Here is a 14,357-nt window from a genome sequence, read left to right on the forward strand (position 1 = left end):
GGGGGTGGGAGAGTCTGTCCTTTCACGGTGATCCAGACAGGGGGGCAGTTGGTGAGGCCGACTTCATGGCCTGAAATTGCCTAGAGATGGGGTACAACGTCTTGGGTTCGTTCAATATTAAAAGGGTGTCCCGTCTTCACCTCCGACTCCTTCCAGTATTGGAGTTGGCCTGTGGCCAAGTCTTGCCATTCTCCCTCGGTGCTGGAGGCTTGTTTCGTCAGGCTGTAGGCAAGGAACCCTAGGCTCTTTGACTTGAACCCAGGGTGAACCCTAACGGTGGTATGGGGAACCACCAGTCCTGTCTTTCGCCAAAGGAAATCCGAAACTTTGGCCAGTAATGCACTGCCCTCTTTTCCTTTAACAATCACCGTGACTGGGAACTTCTGTCCCTCAAAGGGTGCATAATATTAGCTTTCCTCAGTTGAGCACCCCGTAGGATCATCGCACAGAGTCACATGAGGGTCTGCCTCTGGCAGAAGCGGTTCAAACGAAATGGAGTCCGGATTAAGTGCCCACCACCGTGGTGGGGAGGGGTCGGTAACTGGGGAAGCTGTCGGTTGTTCGCTAGTCTCAGGGTGATACCCTTGTCCGTGCATAGAATCTCGACTTCCAACGGACAGAGCAAGTCTCACTCTGCGAGATTACACCCCAAACTGGTGGTGGCTGTAAATGAAACCTCACACTGGGTCCTCCTGGAATTCCAGCCGCGGTGGCTGGGTAAGTGAATACGTGTGTTCCGTGCCTTCGAACCCAGACAGAGTGATTGTAGCGTCTGAAAGCTGGAATCTCTTTTCCATACTATTTCCTGATCGAGAGTGGATGTGGTTGTCCCCGTATCAATCATAAACGGAATTAGAATTGCAGCAACTTGCAATATTACATTGGGCACTTCCTGAGGGGTGGTACTCACGGTGGGATGCATCCTTGCTTGTCAATTTCTAAACAGGTTGTTGTCCCCACCTGTCCCTTGGTAGGTTTTTGTTCCCAGTTCTGATCCCCAGATATAGCCCTCTCGCGTCCTTCTTCCCGCTGAACATATTCACCTTTATTAGTTCCCTTCGGGGTTTATCGGGATTCGAAAGCCGGGTCCCAGTAATACGTCAAAGCTCGTCGCATTCGATTTCGGTCATTGTCAGGCCAATCCATATTATTAGTTTTAATCATGTTGGCTAACTTAATTCGTAAGCATTGGAGCAGTAAGGCATTAAACTGGGTGGGGGGAGGGGTTCGAATTCCCATTAATTAAAGGCTTGGTCTCCTGCGAAACTGCTGTAGCACGCCACAAATCGCTCCCGATAGTCTGGTCCAGATTTCCCAGGTTTGGGTTTGCATTCAAGTACTTTAGTGATATTTACCACTTGTTGGAGAGCCCTCTCCAAGGCTTGAATAATCTGGTCTATCTGTTCATTCTTATTATGGATTCCCGCCTGTAACTCCTGATAGGTTTGGTATCTTAATTCTGCTTTCCATTTCAGCCCCTCACCAGCTGAGAGAATCATACAGCAGAGACGGAACAAATCTTGCGGGGTGGCATTGTACATTTGTGTAGTACTGCCGACACACTGAGCAAACTGTGCTGGTTGTTCTTTTCTAACTGGGGCCTGATTCATGATCATTATCATTTCTTGAGGCTTCCAGGGTGCATACACAGTAATTACTGAGGGCTGCCCTCCTCGGCTGCTCGTGGCAGCATTCGGGTGGGCAATTGTCTTTGTGGAGCCATTAACTCTGGGGTTTTATTGGATTCTTCCCTTCCTATCTCGGAATAATTCTCGGTATTCCCTTCCTGGTTCTCACGGTATAGAGAGCCTCCCCTTCCCCGCCGCCGCTGTTTTACCCGAGCGGCCAGCGTATCTGCGTACTGGGAGGATTGGGGTTCGGGAGCACTGGGTGCAGTCGGTCCCTGATAAGGTGGGGGATACAATGGGTGCCCAATCCTCATCGCGGTCACTGTCCTCAAACAGGGTCGGTATGCCAGACATGGGTTCGGGATCCCGTATTGGCCCTGATCTCGCGCGCGCACTGGCGATCTAAATATTCCTGTCTGTCCATACCTGCCTTTGCCTGTTTTCTTTCTTTGTCGTTCTCTCTTTCTTCTCCCATCTACCCATTCTCACTCCGCCTTCAATGTTTCCCAACTCTTGGGATTTCCTTCTGACGTACATACCTCTACATTCTTTTATCACATGCATTGTTCCTCCAACTGGCCAGTAAAGTACTATTCCATTTGGGGTTCGGCTCAACAGGCTTAGGTGGAAACGGGCGAGGCGAAAAGGGTTGGGTATTCATTTTTTGTTGTCATTTGAGTGTGAGGACAGCTTGTTGTCCTCGGTGCCGGATGTGGGAGCCCCTGGAGTCTCCAAGCCTCCCGGACGTCCACATCTGCGCCAGGTGCGCCGAGATGCAGCTCCTAAGGGACAGCGTTAGGGAGCTGGAGCTGCAGCTCGATGACTTTCGTCTGGTCAGGGAGAGTGAGGAATTGATAGAGAGGAGTTACAGGTGGATGGACACACCGGGGCCACCGGAAGCAACTGGGACACGGCTAGGAGGGGGAAGAGGAAGAATCAAGTAATAGAGCGTACCCCAGTGGCTGTGCCCCTTGACAATAAGTACTCCTGTTTGAGTACTGTTGGGGAGGTGGGGAAAGCTTACCTGGGGGAAGCAACAGTGGCCGTCCCTCCGGCACAGAGTTCAGCCCTGTAGCTCAGAAGGGTAGGGAAAGGAAGAGGAGGGCAGTAGTAATAGAGGACTCGATAGTTAGGGGGTCAGATAGGCGATTCTGTGGACGCAGTCCGGAGACCCGCATGGTAGTTTGCCACCCTGGTGCCAGGGTCCGGGATGTTTCTGATCGCGTCCAAAATATCCTTAAGTCATAGTCATAGTCATACTTTATTAATTCCGGGAGAAATTGGCTTTCGTTACAGTTGCTCCATAAATAATAAATAGTAATAGAACCGTAAATAGTTAAATGGGAGGGAGAGGAACCAGAGGTCGTGGTACATATAGGTACCAATGACATAGGTAGGAAAAGGGGAGAGGTCCTGAAAGGAGAATATAGGGAGTTAGGAAGGGAGTTGAGAAAAAGGACCACAAAGGTAGTAATCTCGGGATTACTGCCTGTGCTGCGCGACACTGAGAGTAGGAATGCAATGAGGTGGAGGATAAATGCGTGGCTGAGGGATTGGAGCAGGGGGCAGGGATTCAAGTTTCTGGATCACTGGGACCTCTTTTGGCGCAGGTGTGACCTGTACAAAAAGGACGGGTTACACTTGAATCCTTGGGGGAAAAATATCCTGGTGGGGAGATTTGCGAGGGCCACTGAGGTGACTTTAAACTAGAATGGTTGGGGGGGTGGGAATCAAATTAAAGAGACTAGGAGAGAGGAGGTTAGTTCACAAATCGAGAAAGCTAGTAGACAGTGTGTGAGAGAGGATAGGCAGGGGACAGAGATCAGGAGCACTCAGACCAAAGATGTAGGGGACAAGGAAGAAAAAGATAATAAAGTTGTTTGCTCCATTAAGGATAAAAAGAGAGTAAGAGGTGGGGAGTTTCTTAAATGCATCTATTTTGATGCTAGGAGCATTGTAAGAAAGGTGGATGAGCTTAGAGCATGGATTGATACCTGGAAATATGATGTTGTAGCTATTAGTGAAACGTCGTTGCAGGAGGGGTGTGATTGGCAACTAAATATTCCAGGATTTTGTTGCTTCAGGTGTGATAGAATAGGAGGGGCAAGAGGGGGAGGTGTTGCATTATTGTCAGAGAAAATATTACAGCGGTCCTCTGGCAGGATAGATTAGTGGACTCGTCCAGGGAGGCTATTTGGGTGGAATTGAGGAATAGAAAAGGTGTAGTGACGCTTATAGGGGTGCATTATAGACCACTTAATGGGGACCGAGAACTGGAGGAGCAAATTTGTAGAGAGATAGCAGATATTTGTAGTAAGCACAAGGTTGTGATTGTGGGATATTTTAATTTTCCACACATAGACTGGGAAGCCCATTCTGTAAAAGGGTTGGATGGTTTGGAGTTTGTAAAATGTGTGCAGGATATTCTTTTGCAGCCATACATAGAGGTACCAACTAGAGAAGGGGCAGTGTTGGATCTCCTGTTAGGGAATGAGATAGGGCAGGTGACGGAGGTAGGTATTGGGGAGCACTTCGGGTCCAGTGATCAATATACCATTAGTTTCAATATAATTATGGAGAAGGATAGGACTGGCCCCAGGGCTGAGATTTTTGATTGGAGAAAGGCTAACTTTGAGGAGATGTGAAGGGATTTAGAAGGAGTGGATTGGGACAATTTGTTTTATGGGAAGGATGTAATAGAGAAATGGAGGTCATTTAAAGGTGAAATTTTGAGGGTACAGGATCTTTATGTTCCTGTTAGGTTGAAAGGAAAAGTTAAAAGTTTGAGAGAGCCATGGTTTTCAAGGGATATAGGAAACTTGGTTCAGAAAAACAGAGTGATTTACAATAAATATAGGCAGCTTGGAGTTAATGAGGTGCTTGAGGAATATAAAGAATGTAAAAAGAATCCGAAGAAAGAAATTAGAAAAGCTAAAAGAAGATACGAGGCAGCTTTAGCAAGTAAGGTGAAAATAAATCCAAAGGGTTTCTACAGTTATATAAATAGCAAAAGGATAGTGAGGGATAAAATTGGTCCCTTGCAGAATAAGAGTGGACAGCTATGTGCAGAGCCAAAAGAGAAGGGGGAGATTTTGAACAATTTCTTTTCTTCTGTATTCACTAAGGAGAAGGATATTGAATTGTGCAAGGTAAAGGAAACAAGAAGGGTAGTTATGGAAAGTATGACGATTAAAGAAGAGAAATACCAGTGCTTTTAAGGAATATAAAAGTGGATAAGTCTCTGGTCCAGACAAAATATTCCCTAGGACCTTGAGGGAAGTTAGTGTGGAAATAGCAGGGGCTCTGACAGGAATATTTCAAATGTCATTAGAAACGGGGATGGTGCCAGAGGATTGGCGTATTGCTTATGTGGTTCCATTGTTTAAAAAGGGTTCTAAGAGTAAACCTAGCAATTATCGGCCTGTGAGTTTGACGTCAGTGGTGGATAAATTGATGGAAAGTATTCTTAGAGATGGTATATATAATTATCTGGACATACAGGGTCTGATTCGGAACAGTCAACATGGATTTGTGCGTGGAAGGTCATGTTTGACAAATCTTATTGCATTTTTTGATGAGGTTACTAGTAAAGTTGATGAGGGTAAAGCGGTGTTTGTTGTCTATATGGACATCAGTAAGGCCTTTGACAAGGTTCCACATGGAAGGTTAGTTAGGAAGGTTCAATCGTTAGGCATTAATATCGAAGTAGTAAAATGGATTCAGCAGTGGCTGGATGGGAGACGCCAGAGAGTAGTGGTAGATAACTGTGTGTCAGATTGGAGGACAGTGTATAGCGGTGTCCCTCAGGGATCTGTACTGGGTCCAGATGTTGTTTGTCATATATATTAATGATCTGGATGATGGAGTGGTAAATTGGATTAGTAAGTATGCGGATGATACTAAGATAGGTGATGCTGTGGATAATGAAGTAGGTTTTCAAAGCTTGCAGAGAGATTTAGGCCAGTTAGAAGAGTGGGGTGAAAGATGGCAGATGGAGTTTAATGCTGAAAAATGTGAGGTGCTACATTTTGGTAGGAATAATCAAAATAGGACATACATGGTAAATGGTAGGGCATTGAAGAATGCTGTAGAACAGAGGGATCTAGGAATAATGGTGCATAGCTCCCTGAAGGTGGAATCTCATGTGGATAGGGTGGTGAAGAAAGCTTTTGGTATGCTGGCCTTTATAAATCAGAGCATTGAGTACAGGAGTTGGGATGTAATGTTGAAATTGTATAAGGCATTGGTAAGGCCAAATTTGGAGTATTGTGTGCAGTTCTGGTCACTGAATTATAGGAAAGATGTCAATAAAATTGAGAGTTTTACTCAAAAGTTACCTGGGTTTCATCTCCTAAGATACAGAGAAAGGTTGAACAAGTTAGGTCTTTATTCTTTGGAGCATAGAAGGTTGAGAGGGGACTTGATAGAGGTGTTTAAAATTATGAGAGGGGTTGATAGAATTGATGTGGATAGGCTTTTTCCATTGAGAGTGGGGGAGATTCATACAAGAGGATATGAGTTGAGAGTTAAAGGGCAAAAGTTTAGGGGTAACATGAGGGGGAACTTCTTTTACTCAGAGAGTGGTAGCTGTGTGGAACGAGCTTCCAGCAGAAGTGGAATTTCCACTTTTTACTGCAATTCTTTTTCCAAATTAAATTTACTGCTTGTTCGCAAGAGATTACATCCCAAGTTCCCCCTAGTGGCCACACAACGTTTCCCAATTTCTTTGTTAGCGCTGCACTTAACATCCAGATAGACTGCAGGGGAGTCCCTTTCCCCTTTGTTCGGCCAAATGTCTGTCCTATCCTTTGCTGGTTAATTTACTGGGTCAACTGCCTGTTGCCCAATTAGTTACTTCAATTTACCAGGTCACTGCCACTGGCAGGCCAGGTCAATTAGAATAGGCCAGGTAGGTTACCCCCTTATCTAATTACCTGGTTGCTGCCCCCCACAAATAGACCGTGCCTTTTCCTTACCCGTTGCCCAATTAGTTAAGTCAACTGAATTGACCAGGCCAAAGACCTGTTGCCCAATTATACAAATAAACCGGGCCCTTTCTTTGCCCATTGCCCAATTAGTTAAGTTGACTTAATTATACAGCTTAGTTGACCAGGCCAAAGACCTGTTGTCCAATTCTTCAGCACCCACAGACTTTAATACTCACAAAACAACTGCTAGCCTTATTCTCCATTAATACTCATAAAAGCAACTGCTTACCTTATTCTCCTGGTCGGGGTGGTTCGTTGGATCCCGTCAAGATACAGATTTCTCGGGGCGAGGGGCAGGAGTTTTTTGAATGAGTGGAAGAGATGGTCAGAGGTAAAACACTCTGGGGCACCTACCACCCACTTACACTCACCCGGAATCCTCCGTTACTTATTCAGCCTGCAGGGACTTTCCCTGTGTCGGGATCTGAGTCACAGCACCAAATGTAAACTTAAATTCGGCGGACCAATAACCACACCACAAACAGTTCTTTACTTTATCCTTTTCACCAGTTTATTTGTTTGAACTCAGCCGGCAAGAGGCATGGAGCTGCGTACCAGAGGGACAGTGTTTCTCTCCCTCTAGGAGCTCGTAATGGACCTCTATCAACAGGTTACATACAGCAGCATTTATACAGTTCAAAGAGGCCATCATTATCCATATATGGAGTTCTTTTCCAGTTCTTGGTACAAGATTGTCAAACTACAAAGTACAGAGGGCCAGTCAGCCTCGGAGTTTTTATCAGACACACACATCTGTTACTCTACAGGTGAGACCACACCTGGAGTAGTGTGTGCAGCTTTGGTCTCCAAATTTGAGGAAGGATATTCTTGCTATTGAGGGAGTGCAGCGTAGGTTCACAAGGTTAATTCCCAGGATGGCGGGACTGTCATATGCCGAAAAATTGGAGCACCTGGGCTAGTATACTCTGGAATTTAGAAGGCTGAGAGGGGGATCTTATTGAAACATATAAGATTATTAAGGGATTGGACATGCTGCAGGCAGGAAGCATGTTCCCGCTGATGGGTGAGTCTAGAAAAAGAGGCCACAGTTTAAGAATTAGGGGTAGGCCATTTAGAACAGAGTTGAGGAAAAACTTTTTCACCCAGAGAGTGGTGGATATATGGAATGCTCTGCCCCAGAAGGCTGTGGAGGCCAAGTCTCTGGATGCTTTCAAAAAAGAGATGGATAGAGCTCAAAGATAGCGGAATCAAAGGTTATGGGGATAAGGCAGGAACTGGATACTAATAGTGGATGATCAGCCATAATCACAGTGAATGGCGGCGCTGGCTCGAAGGGCCGAATGGCCTACTCCTGTAACTATTGTCTATTGTATATAGAATCAGACAGCTCCGTCCTTGATTGAAAAAAAGAAGTAATTTAGCGATTTCACAACCTCACAGCTGTGTGAAGCAAAAACAAAGGATGCAACTTATGCTAACAGAGTACGAAGTCCTTGAAGGTCATTAACCCCTGCATTCCCAATATCCTCAAAAACTCAAAAAGCATCGAGTTCACACTGGGGAATGCTGTTCACCTGCTCAGATTGTGGGAAAGCATTCAATCACTCATCTGACCTACTGGCACACCAGTCAGTCCACACTGGGGATTTGGACATTCACGTGCTCAGACTGTGGGAAGGGATTCACTCAGTTATCTAACTTACGGGCACATCAGCGAGTTCACACTGGGGAGAAACCATTCACATGCCCAGACTGTGGGAAGGCATTTAGTCGATCATCTGACCTGAAGCAACATTTGCAAGTTCACACTGGAGAGAGGCTGTTCACCTGCTCTGAATGTGGAAAGGGATTCACTCAGTTATCTAAGCTACTAGCACATCAGCGAGTTCACACTGGGGAGAAACTATTCACCTGCTCACATTGTGGGAAGGGATTCAGTAACTGATCTCACCAGCGGGAACATGCTACCTGCCTGCAGCGTGTCCAATCCCTTAATAATCTCACCTGAAGGAACATCAGCGAGTTCACACTGGAGAGGGACCATTCACCTGCTATGACTGTGGAAAGGGATTCACTCAGTTATCTAATTTGCTGGTGCAACAGCAAGTTCACACTGGGGAGAAACCATTCACCTGCTCACACTGTGGGAAGGCATTTACTCGATCATCTGACCTGAAGCAATGTCTGTGAGTTCACACTGGGGAGAGACCATTTATCTGTTCAGACTGTAGGAAGGGATTTGGTCAGCCAGCTAAATTGAAGCAACATCAGCGAGTTCACACTGGAGAGAGGCCGTTCACCTGCTCTGAATGCGGGAAGGGGTTCAATCATTCATCCAACCTTCAGAAGCACTACCGAGTTCACACTGGGGAGAAAATTTAAATCTGCATGCTGGATCACAGTTATCAAATCCAGAGGCAAGTTCACAAGTGGCTGTTGGTGTTGAATTCTGCAATTATTGCTGCTGCTAACCACACCCAGTTCTGCACACTGGTCACTGGGACTGGGAGGAGTTTCTTCTGCTGCTGTTCACATTTAATGGGACTGGAGTTTAATATTCTGAATCTGTAACAAATAAATCAGTTTTATTTTAAACTCTGTCTCAGGTACTCAGTGAATCTACAACACATCCAGTGCACATTAGGAAATCAACTCTTCCCAGGAGGACCCTGCCAGTATTTTTGTTCCATGACAGTCCTTTTAAATCCTTCCTTTCTGTTCACCTCTTGCTCTCCCTGTGGTGATGGGTTCCAAAGTCACCACCCCGTAGGTGAAGAGGTTTCCTGTGAATTTCCTGAAGAAGTCGAGCTGAATGCAGTTACAGTATGTCTGAAATGTTGTTTGTCCCCCAAATCTCTGGGCCAAAGAAGAGTGATATTGGTAGTTAACTAGAATTATCTTTAGAGTACTACTCTATCTTTAGAGTAAACAGTCAGTGTTTCAGGCCGAGACCCTTCATCAGGACTGGGAAAAAAGGTGATAACTCAGCAAGAAGCTGAAGGAAGGGGAGGCAGAAGTACAATGCTGTAGGTGAAAGCAGGAAAGGGAGAGATGTGAAGTAAAGCACTGGAAAGTTGATTGGTGACTGAGATACAGAGCTGGAGAAGGGGGAATCTGATAGGAGACATTTGAGGACCATGGAAGATAAGGAAGGAATGAGATGGACATGTGAGGAGATGAGGTGAGCAAGGGAAACAGGAATGGGGGAATGTTGAAGTGCAGGACAATTACCAGAAGTTCAGAAAATCAATGTTCTTCCCATCAGGTTGGAGGCTACCCAGATGGAATATACGGTGTTGCTCATCCAACCTGAGTGTATCCTCATTGCAGCAGTAGAGGAGGCCATGGACTTGCATGTTGGAATGGGAAAGGGAAGTAGAATTGAAATAATGACCACCAGGTGCTCCCTCTTTTTCTGGTGGACAGATGTAGGATGGTAGACTGCTTCACTGAGCACCTGTGCTCCGTCCACCAGAAAAAGTGAGATTTCTTGAAACGTCAACTGTTTACTCTTTTCTGTAGATGCCTGGCCTGCTGAGTTCCTCCAGCAACTTGGTAGTTAAACACCTGCTCATTTCAACGTTATGGGTCATTTTCACTTCCAAAGGGCTGTGTCTCATACAGCGCGGTTGTTGGAATACACCACTGTACACATCAAGACTGGAAGCAGAATAGGTGTTGAATGTTCAATGGAGCAGGGTGATCAACCAGAAACGGGTCAGCACGGGGCTGAGTTTCAGCCTGAACAGTGGGAGGTGTAAGAGGATATGATGAGCAGGGAAACAGCAGGAGTGTGGCAACAAATGATAGAGTAGTAACATTCTGAACCTGATTGACACAGAAAAAAAATTAGGTTGAATTTGATACGCAAACAACAGGAATTCTGATTTGATTGTTGACACGCAGAATGCCTGTTGACATGGAGTATATTGCTTGTGGAAGCTTGCTGTGTTAAACTGGCAGCTGAGTTCTTATAAAAATATTCACTGGATTGGTATCATTTAGCAAATGCTTGTAAATGCTTTCAATGGCACTGTTCTTACTCAGAAATCTCTGAGCTTAAGAATGTACTATCACTGTGAATCAAGTATGCAGCTGCCTTGTGTTCACAGTTCTGCTCAAAGGTACGTATGCTTTCAGTAGACAAAAGGCTCTGGGAATGGGTGTGCTGGACTTCCCAGGCACAGCTGAGATTATGCTATGTAAACCTAAGGGATTTGGGACTCACACAAACAACAGGAATTCTGCAGATGCTGGAAATTCAAGCAACACACATAAAAATTGCTGGTGAATGCAGCAGGCCAGGCAGCATCTATAGGAAGAGGTGCAGTCGACGTTTCAGGCCGAGACCCTTCGTCCCGACGAAGGGTGTTGGCCTGAAATGTCGACTGCACCTCTTCCTATGGATTTGGGACTCACTCACTCAGGCATGAAGAACTTTTAAAGTATCTTCAAGTTAAGTAGTTAAATGATTTTCTACCAATCGAAGTGGAACATTGAGATCAGGTCTGATGATAAGAACCAGCTGATGTCCATCCCTTGGTAGTTAATGGGAATAGTTGAGACTGAGGCCTAAAAGAAATTACAGCTGCACAGGAAAACAAACCTTTCATGTCACCTTTGGTTCAGCAGCAGATCACCTTTGTAAGTTCTCCACCATCAATCACCTCAGTGACAGTGATCAGAAAGTCTCCAGAAGCAGCTGTGTAAATACTGTGTGCTCCTGGTTGGGCAGTGAGACATGTCCAGAACTGTTAGCTCTAGGAATGGACAGATACACACTGAGCCAAATCACGGATCAATGATGGACAGAATTAACCCATCATAATACAGGGAGCAGGGAATTTGATGCTGAGTCCAGATGCCTGAACCGTGATCAATAGAAGTTGAGGATTTGTTCTCTTAGCTTGTGGTGTGCCTCACTGTAACAGAGAGATGTTAGACATTACCTTGGAGACTAAAACTATGCGGCATGCTGTCCTTCACCCATAGATAGCTTTTGTAAACTTTTTACAGAGTACAAAAGGCTCTGGACATTGTGAGGTGTAAGAGGATATGATGAGGAGCAGGGAAACAGAGCAGGAGTGTGACAGTAACTTCAAGCACAACTCATCAGTTCTGCTCTGGGTCAGTTCACTAGCACTTGATTACCAGAGATTATATATGTGGCTTTGGAGAAACAAGATTGCATCTAAATGAATACACCTCATAGAAAGGAAAACCTGGACATGTCTCTGGCACGACCCTGCCTGCGTGTCTCATACACCCCTTCCCCCCTGCCCCCGATCCTGTTTCTGGGTGTCAGGTTTCAGTGGGACTCAAGTGCAGACCAATGAATACTTTTTCACTGGATGTATTAGGCACAAAGGCAACAGTCTTTCAAAAACAGAAGGCTGGCACGAATCCAAAATGTCTGGCAGAGGTCTTACCAGGAAAGGCAGACAGGCGAGGGCAGATAATCCAGAGCACACAGGCAAAAATCAGGTCCAAGAACGGGCAAAATCCAAAACACAGAATCAGGCAAAATTGGTTGGCAGAAGTTGCAATGACAGGCTAGAACAACTCAGGTCAGCACTGGAATGAACTGGCAGAGAATGCCAGTCAAGGCAGGGTAATGAGAGAAAATTAGACACAGTTGGGTGCAAATGAGGAGACAAGCAGGTAATTGGAGGAAGTCCAAAAAGGAAAGGGGCTGGGCCAGAACCCACATGGCCAGGTGAAGGAAAACAGAAATTAAAGACTGTCATCATCCAGAGCTACCAGCAGAGGCCCTTCGACCCAGTGTTCAGGCCGGATCCTTAACAGTACCCCCCCGCCTCCACGGGCGTCTCCAGATGCCCTTCTTGCTGGTACGGGATGGCTCCTATGAAAGTCCTTAATGAGAGAGTGATCCAGGATATCTCGAGCGGGAACCCAACACCTCTCTTCGGGGCCATAGCCCTCCCAATCAACGAGATATTGCAGACCACTACCTCTGCGTCGAACGTCCAGTAATCGGCGCACAGTGAAGGTCTCTGAGCCATCGATGAGATGGGGAGGGGGAGGGGGAGGGGGAGGGGTCTTGGGGGCAGGACAGAGGGGGCTGCAGACAAAGGGCTTAATCCTTGAAACATGGAATGTAGGATGGATTCTGCAAAGGGTAAGGGGTAGTTTTAAAACGTACCGCCGAAGGGCTGATCACCTTGGTGATGGGGAAAGGTCTAAATGTAGCGTTGTGCCAGCTTGCGGGAATCCACCTTCAAGGGAATGTCATGCGAAGATAATCACACCGTCTGACCCTGGCGGTGACGGGGGGCCTCGCTGTGGTGATGGTCTGCTTGCTGCTTCATTCTGGTTGTAGATTGAAGCAGCGCCTTTCGGGCTCGTCTCCAGGTCCGTGAACACCTCTGGACAAACGCTTCAGCTGAGGGAATGCCCACTGCCTCCTCCTGAGACGCGAATAAGGGGGGAATTGATAGCCAAGACAGCATTGGAATGGGGATAAACCTGATGAAGCAGAAGGCAAAGAATTAATGGTGTACTCGACCCAGGGAAGTTGCTGACTCCGAGGGGAAGATTCCTGAGACGTCACACAACGGAGCATCACCTCCATCAGCTGATTAGCCCGCTCGGTCTGGTCATTACTCTGTGGATGAAACCCAGCTGAGAGGTTAACCCTGATCCCGAGTAGTTTGCAAAAGGCCCTCCAAAAGTGGGAGGTAAATTGCGAACCTCTATCAGATACCACTTCAACGGGGAGACCGTGAATATGGAAAACATGCTGAATCACCAGGTTGGCAGTTTCCTTGGCAGAGGGCAGCTTGGGAAGGGGAACTAAGTGGACCGATTTGGAAAAACGATCCACTCTGGTAAGAATGGTAGTGTTACCGTCGGACGGAGGGAGTCCAGTGACAAAGTCCAGTGCAATGTGTGACCAGGGCCTTCTAGGAACAGGCAGGGGTTGCAGGAGACCAGTTGGCCTTGTTCTGTGCACAGACTGGGCAGGCAGAAATGAAGCTCTCAACATCCTTCCTCAGGGATGGCCACCAAAATCTTCGACTGATGAAAGCCGTCGTGCGTCTGATGCCAGGGTGACATTGCCAGCCTGGAGGTGTGTCCCCACTGGAGAACCTGGGAGCGGACAGACTGGGGAACATACAATAGATTAGCAAGACAGGCACTAGGAACAGACTCACCCTGCTGGGCAGACTGGAGCACAGATTCAATCTCCCACTGTGCTGTGGCGACCAGACATTGCTTGGCAGAATGATCGTAACCTTGGGCATCTCGTCGGTTGTTGAAAACTGCCTGGAGAACGCGTCAGGCTTGCCGTTCTAGGATGGAAAGCCAGAATGAATCTAAAACGGGCAAAAAACAGGGACCACCGAGCCTGGCGGGAGTTGAGGCGTTTGGCTGAACTGATATATTCCAGGTTCTTGTGATCCGTCCAGACTAGAAAAGGAGTCGTCGTTCCCTCCAGCCAATGCCGCCATTCCTCAGGAGCAAGTTTAACAGCCAATAACTCTCGATTGCCGATGTCATAGTTGCATTCTGCAGGTGAAAATTTGTGGGGAAAAGGGCGCTCGGGTGTAGCTTGTCATTCTCTGCTGAACGCTGTGACAGTAGAGCCCCTACTCCTACATCAGAGACGCCAGTCTCTACAATAAACTGCCTTGTCGTCCTCTGCTGAACGCTGTGACAGTAGAGCCCCTACTCCTACATCAGAGGCGTCAGTCTCTACAATAAACTGCCTGGTAGGATCGGGCTGAAGGAGGATAGGTGCCGTGGTGAAACGAGTCTT

At 46.7% G+C, this 14,357-nt stretch overlaps 1 pseudogene; it reads left to right on the plus strand.

Moving 5' to 3' along the window:
- The first annotated feature begins 669 nt into the window (after window positions 1-669).
- Window positions 670-8,959, plus strand: LOC140204658 (uncharacterized; annotated as a pseudogene).
- Window positions 8,960-14,357: the final 5,398 nt, after the last annotated feature.

This window comes from Mobula birostris, chromosome 11 (assembly GCF_030028105.1).
Source record: "Mobula birostris isolate sMobBir1 chromosome 11, sMobBir1.hap1, whole genome shotgun sequence".
NCBI lineage: Eukaryota > Metazoa > Chordata > Chondrichthyes > Myliobatiformes > Myliobatidae > Mobula > Mobula birostris.